Consider the following 7,761-nt stretch of genomic DNA (forward strand, 5'->3'; position numbering starts at 1 on the left):
TATAATTAGTTCCTCAACTTTGGGGCAGTTTTTTGAAAGAATTGCTACGATCTATAGTGCCACAGAGTACAGAGCATAATGTAATCACAGATTATTCTGTAATTTACGTGGTTCTCAGTGAGTATCAGGGCAAACAAGTTGAACATCTGGTAGAGACAGCTACCGATGAACTTAGAGCTGTATTTTAATTCATGCAGCTGTCCTAGCTAGCCAGATTAAAAGCTTTTGTTACCCTTGATGTCTGCAACATATGTGTAAGAGTCTGTGGGAAAAAAATAAGTCTCACATCATTTGCAAGGTCTTTTTGTGAAGGAAACTCTTCCTCTCATAAAGTATGTATTCATTCAGGCTAAAAATACAGCTTTGTAAGTCATGTTCACATGACCTATGTACTAAGAATGTGCCTATGACATCAGAACAGTAAGCGTACTAGAAGGACTGACAAAACAGTGATACCTGGCTCTGCATTGACAAAAGGGTTTTGTTCCCTTTTTTAATATTTTTAGCATTTTTGTTCCCTTTTTTAGTATTTTTCCCAAGGAATCGAAGCATCATGTATTTCTTTCTATTCCTTGAAAATGTAATGTATTTCAACTTGATCCAGGTTACGTGCTTCCTGCTGCCCCGCTGAAAGTTAATGACCTTGCACAATGTGTGTGTCAGCAAATAATTTGAAGGACAAATATAGTGTGATTTATGCACTCTGGACCCTTGAACTGGCTTTGTACAGGACTACAAGATGATGGAGTATTCGTATGAGAATGTTTCTTCTTCTCCAGGCAGTGGAGGAATGCGCAACATAGTCCTGAATACACTGACCAGAGGAAAATGAGTTGTTGTGTCTGCTACCGTGATCTGGGACCTCTTGGTGGAACCAAATAGTACAGAATGGGTTTTATCCCACACATTGCCTACTGCAATGATTTTTCAGGGATGTGTGGTTGGACATCTGGGAAACCCGTTCCCGATATACTTAAAAACTGCTCTAATGTTGTCTCTTTAAACTTTGAACAAGAGACGTGAACACGCCAATATTAGAAGTCTGGCATTGTGAGCTTTCGTCTCCCTACCAACATGGGGCTGCTTCTAACTGCAGGATGTTTTGTCCAGCCTGGCTGTAAATGAGACACTTCATTGGGCTGTAGACATTTGACTGGTGTCCTCATTACATTATTCTTACTTGTGACTGAAATGATTCCTTTTTATAGAGTCAGCAGCCTCCAAAAATTGCCTGCTATCCTGAACCACCTTATTACCAATATATTATTTGTGCCGCAGTATGCATCCAAATCATTACTCAGGATCCTACAGTTGTAGGAATTATATAGATCAATAAAGGCAAAAAATTATATAGATCTAAAAGGCAAAAAAGTCCTCAAGTTTGTATTCTAAATCTAGGAAAGCTTTAAGTAGTAATATACACAGTTACAGGGGCTGTCAGGCAAAACATGTGTGATTGATAGGATGTTTAAAACATCTTAACAAAGAGCCAGTCAGTCATGCTGTCAGCATGCAAACATTCCACTCCTCTCCTAAGACTTGCCTTATTGACATGGGCTCTTACGTTATTCAGACACGACACTGATTTCCAGGCAAGATGGGGTCTTCAGTGATCAAGCTGTACACCTGAAATTCAAAATGCATGGAATTTTACTTGGGACTGGGGTAGTATTTGTCCTGTTTGATAAATGCCTCTCTTGTGTTTATGGCAGTGTAATTACATATTAAAAAATGGAAAATTACTTTTTTGGGGCTACCATTGCTGTGTTAAAGATCCTTCAAATTCAGTATGAATTTGTCCTTAGTACGTGCCATTCTGAACTCATGATACTTATGTTCCTGGGAAGAGGATTTTAATATCAACAAACAGGGAATCTGTCACAAAGGCAAGAGTCCTGCAGCACGTAGCCTTCGTTCAGGGAACTTAGTAACATATGAGAGCTGCTGTGTGTAGCTGAGTTGCTATTTGGGCACTATGCTAAAGACAGTTGTCTTTAGCATAGTGCCCTTTGTTAGTTGTTAGTTGTGTTTAACTAACAAAACCAATATTAAATTCCTGTTTCCTATTTACTAATAGGCAAGCAAAATGCAATTGCCAAGCATTCATATAATCCTGAAAAAAACACCTGGAAGTCCACCAGGCTCATGGATGCAGACAATATTGTGTATTTTAGTAGTGCCTATGAATTGGCTAGTCGGACCCGTGGGCACTCTCTTGGAAGCATTTGGTAAGCTGAATCCTCTGTGGGCACAAGGGTGATGATGCCAACAGCCAAAGCCACACGCAGTACGAGAACAAAGGCAGTTTTCCTTGCGAGGTTTTATCACCTCTTGGAGGACAGCTACCATTATATTTATAGCGCAGCTGAGAGCAGGGTTCTAGGGTACTATATTTGAAAATAGGCATTACATGACCTTGTACTATGTTTCCTGCCAATTATGCTTCAAGGCATATTATACACTGCTGTGAAATATGCTCCAAAACACAAAGAAAGTTAAGACTATTGAATCCACGCTATTTATAACTAATTACTGTGCTGCTCTGGCTTTTAGGTGTTTCTGAGCTTTGTGTTATTTTCCTGCTCACCTGAGGATTCATAGTTCTGTTTTACCATACATATCTTGACACCCTGTAATGCTGCACATTTACAGAGCATCGTCATAAACATTTTTGCGTCTTGTGACCTGCACTGAGAAGTCAGTTCCTCATTGTAATTTAAATCAGAATTACAGAAGATCACTCTGATTTGAACCACTTATGTGAAAGTTTAAATACTTAACTCTGCTACTCACTAATAGTGTGTTGATCTTTACCAGGTTCAAGAATCTACCTAGATTAGTATAGAAAAAATCTGGAAATGGAGAAAAAAGTAGGTAATTCTGAGGTAACTTAAAGAAATTGCTTTATCAAGTTTCCTCTCAAATTTAAAAGTAAACATGAGAAATTATACGCCAAATCTACAGAATCTGAAAGGTAGAAAAATATTAAGAAACAAAATCATGGTAACAAAATGAAAAATTTTCTAAACAGTCATTCTGTTCAGTCTGATAGTGTCAGTTTATCCTTTTTCTTTTCCTGTTTGACTGTCTCTTCTGTGTTAAAATAGTCTTTGGGACAGACTGCACGGATGTAAAGATGGGAGTGAGAGTGAGAAGATGGAACGCAAGAGACTGGGATGTGTGGAGAAGCTCTTGAATGATGCAAGCTTCTTCCTCAAGTCAATGGATAAAATGCAAGACAGAAAGTATTAAAAATTAACTCAGAAACGATGGACAAAAGTGGGGCTCATAGATGAGCCTAACCTTGAAATGGGTGTGTGGACAAGAAGGAAGGATACACCAGTGGTCAGATTTGGGAATGTGAATGATACTGCTTTATAAACATAACAATGCACAGAAGACTCTCCATAAAGACAGTCCCCTAGTCTCCCCAGGCGTAGGGGAAGAGAGAATGCTTTCAGCAGCATAGGCTTCACAGTGATACAAACTGTTGTCTTGAATTAGTAGAGGAATTTATTAATTTTAGCTCTGATTCATAATCAAGTATATCATGTGCATGTGTTCTTGTATGTTAATATGTATGTGTGTGACCGGGACAAGCCGAGTTTTAAGCATAACTTGGTATCGTATCTTGGAACAAAGAACAAAAAGGATTGCAGATGGAAGAAGCTGATTGAGAACCTTCCGTATATGCAAAGTCATACTTCTTTTGAGTAATATTATTTTAATTCTGCTTATTAGTTGACATAATGATCACAGTTTTTAACCTCAGAAAATTCACTCATATTGGGAAAACTACTTAGTGTCCTGCTGGATGACGCCTGGGAACCAAATCCCAGCAAAGCATTCTCCAAGCGTTAATGTATTGGCTGAACTGCTGGGTTGAAGAATTTGTTGTGGATGAAGAACACTGCTGAATAAATGTTTATCACTGTATTTACACATATCATAGAATCATGATAATAGCTCAGAAGAAAAAAAAAAGGATGAGTCAGCACACTGCGAAAGCAAATTTCAGCTTTAAAACTGCAGGTTTTCACAGCAAGTACTTTTCACAGTTCACCATAATCTGCCTATTCAGTCTAAATTAAGAGCGCTGAACACTTGAAGTAATACATGCAGTCACAAACAGTGAATCACTGGCATAAGTCAAACCCCTGACATTTCAGACATTTCTAGCTGGATATCTCTTATCCTCGTTAGTTTTGACTAGAGCATTCACTGGCTTTCAAACAACCAACACAACTCTCAGAATGTGTCGTTAGTGATTACCGACTGAAATAGAGCTATATTTGTTCCATTAATTATTGTGGTTACCAGTTTTAATCAGGAACTTGCTTGGCCCTTCCTTCTATAAAGCAAAGCTAAGTACTCTGGTAATTTCCGATGGGTCTGGCTGCCAGGTAGGTCAGGAGCACCATGAGAACAACTCCTCAAGTTGCATTTTGAACCTTCCCTTTCTCATTTTTGTTTAGTAAATAAGAAGCACAGAGGTAAGCCAAAAAAAAGTCACAGAAAAGTACAGGAGAGTTTTTCCAAGACATAAAAAAAGTTTCAGTCTCAGTTTGATGTGAAAGTTCATGGGACTTACCCAAAACTTTTCCACACTATTAATAGCCTTGGTTTAATATAGGCACAGAGCAGAGGCACTGTGAAAACTTCCCCGCATAAATCTGTTAATGCACTTCAGGTTTGAGTTACATAATTGCTTTTCCATGTCTAGAATCCCTTTAGAAGGCAAACCATATTATGAAAAATTTAAAGTCTTCTATACATGGTTCAGGGCAGTGCTGGATAAGATATTTCCAAGCTAGCAATGAGAAAGCTAAGATACCAACTAGTTCTCCTTCAGGTTAGTATGGTGGTGTTCACCAGGTCACATGGGACAGTACTAGTGAGTTTTTCCACAACTTTGGGAGAAAGTGCGGGAGAAAGTGTCCAAAGGGAGGTAATTTTTCAAGCCTGGCCTTAGCTTTTGGAGCTGCAGATGGTGCTACTGAGCTATGAACTCTTGAAAATCTGTTTCTTAATGGAAGAATCAAATTACTTGAAAAAATTAACAGGCATCACCCATCGTGCAGCTGCCTCATGACTGACGTCACTCTTGATCTCAGTTTACCCGGCACAGTCACTTAAAGATCATTGCACTGTCATACTTTGTAGTGAAAGTTGATGGGTTTGGCAGCAGCAAAGAAGATGCTCCATGTTTTTTAGCACTGGAGTATGCCTGTAAGGTGTTTTGAGGTTTTGGCATCTTCTTGATTATCATCATCTTCATCATCTCCATTTCATGGAGATGAAATATTTTAGAATTTGTGGGGGGTTTTAACTCTTATGTTCCCAAATTAGTAACTTTTTATTCTGAAATTTTGTTTATTCCAAGTGTCCAATTTTATAAAAGTATAAATAAGCTCATTAGCTTTCAGCTTCTATTAAAATACAGTGAGTTTCTCATTTATTTCAACTTTTTTTTTTAAAGATAAGTGCAAATCCACCCCCTTAGGTTTTTGTTCCAGCCCTCCTACCAACTAGGGGAATTAAAATAGGATTTCAGTTTGCTTTCACAAATATAAGCAGGTGATTTTCCTGAGTGGGGACCAGGGCATCTATGGGACAGGGAGGACACCAGAACAGGAGAAGTCCTCAGGCACCCACCAAGACCAGGGTTGGGGAGAAGGGAGACCTAAGGAGTCATCCACAAAACAGGAAGGGTGTGGGGAGGAGCTATGTAGTAACAATTACGCTTTGGGCATGAAGTGAATTGTAGGATGATCTGGTAATGGCTTTTTCAATGATTAACTTTCTGGCTTAATTTTCTGACTACTGCTGGAAATGATAATGGAAATTTTTTTGCAGTGGTTACAGAGAAATAAATGAGAGTGCCAAAAAATGAGGGATGCATAATAAACTTAACATCTGTGAGGCTCCCAGTGACAGATGCTCAAAACGTGTCTCCTGGGGAGGTAGGATTCCAGTGACCTTGACCCACAGTAGTCGTTTCTTAGAGATGACCAGTAAAATGTTGTTATTCACAGAAAAGAGACGTGTCTGAAAAACACTGTCATGACAGACAAATCAAATTGTGTTACAAAGGGTCTCATATCGGGGGAGGGAATCCAGAATTTGTTTTCATTCTGGGTAGAATCACATTTCATGACCTCAGTTGGAAAACAACTGTGAATACAGCTAAGAAGATGAATCAAGTCCCCAGTTCCAGCACATGCTGGAATACTATTAATCCTGGGATTAATCCTATAGGATAAATCACTCCAAATTAGTGTTAAATCATACTGTATTTGAATTTTGGTAAGAAAGGCTCAAGTATGCTTTACTTTTTTCTTCCTTTAAGTATTTTTCTATAAACAAAAATGTATCATTTTAATTTCATTTTACATAATAACGGTATGGATTTTCTATAAAAACTTTTAGAAATGAAAGAAGACAACAGTTCTTCCATAACTATCTCTAATTATCTCATGGTAAAAATATAATAAAGAAATGTGAGAATGTTAGACAAATCACTCTTGATTTGGGGGATAAGGCATAAAAAGAAGCCATCAAAACAACAGAGATACAAGCAGCCTTTTTCCTGGTATCCTGCCTAAAAATAGGCAGAATACTAGGAATACTAAATAAATCAAGGCCAGAAAAATATTCAAAAGCTTTAAAACAAATGTTATAACAGGATAAAAGAAATTTAAAATTTGGAATGGTATGTAGTAACAATCAAAGAATGATTTTAAATGTCAGTACATCACTAAATCCTAAACTCTGCCACTGTTTTCATCTGCGCATCCCAATTAAAAATAGCATCTTACTCAGCAATTCAATATAAGACAACCTCTGCAAGCAAGATGAAGTACTTGTGAGGTCAGCCTAGATTAGTCCACCTCTATGTAGCCTGTCCGTAAGTGCTGACACCCTCGCTCAGAGGTGTACCAACAGATTACCTCCTCAGAGCTGGAGGGCTGGAAGGGCAGGCGGGTCAGCACCAGCCAAGCCAACTCATTCAAGACCCAGCAGTGCTACGGGAAACTTTAGCTGGTCATTTTGTAATACAAAAGCTCATAGAACACTCATGGACCTCCATTGGACCTGGGGGGCTCAGCTATATGACCATTTGAAAGGCTGCAGAGATATATCACGTTGTTTTAAAACCTAACACATTGCAGTGGAAAGAAAACCTTCACCTAGCAGGAAAATAAAGGCCAGTGCTGCATTGGAAAGCAAAGTGTCAGCCCTTTCCCCTGGTACTGTTTGGAAGCTGTGGCATGGATACATAAAAGCTAGCTGTAGGCAGTTAATTCAGGCATCCACACTGCAAATTGATCCGGTTTCCTACATGCTCTGTCAAAAAAGTGAGGCATCACCAGGCAGGCATATAAAGGAAGGCACCCCAACTCGGAAATGTAACCTCCTTCCCTTGTTTTCTCCTAGGGAGCACCATAAAGGCTGTTGAGTCTTTATTGACCCCTAAGCTCCCATCATGTTTGCTTAATAAAAGATGATTGAGCCCTCATAAACAACCTCTTTAGGGAAATCACAGAAACAAAATTCCCAAGGACTGGGAACCTGTTCAGTACTAAAAGTTAGCCCCTTCCTATCACAGACCTTCTACCAGTTTTTTCCACAGGGTGGGAGGATGCCTCTGAAATGACAACTTCTCAGTGATGTGACTGTTTATTTTAAGGCTGCACTAGAAAGAGGTCATATGAGAGGCTTGATAGAGGAAGAAACAAGGAGCTGGGAACAGCCTTCACA

The sequence above is a fragment of the Chroicocephalus ridibundus genome, chromosome 1, assembly GCF_963924245.1.
Source record: "Chroicocephalus ridibundus chromosome 1, bChrRid1.1, whole genome shotgun sequence".
Taxonomy (NCBI): Eukaryota; Metazoa; Chordata; class Aves; order Charadriiformes; family Laridae; genus Chroicocephalus; species Chroicocephalus ridibundus.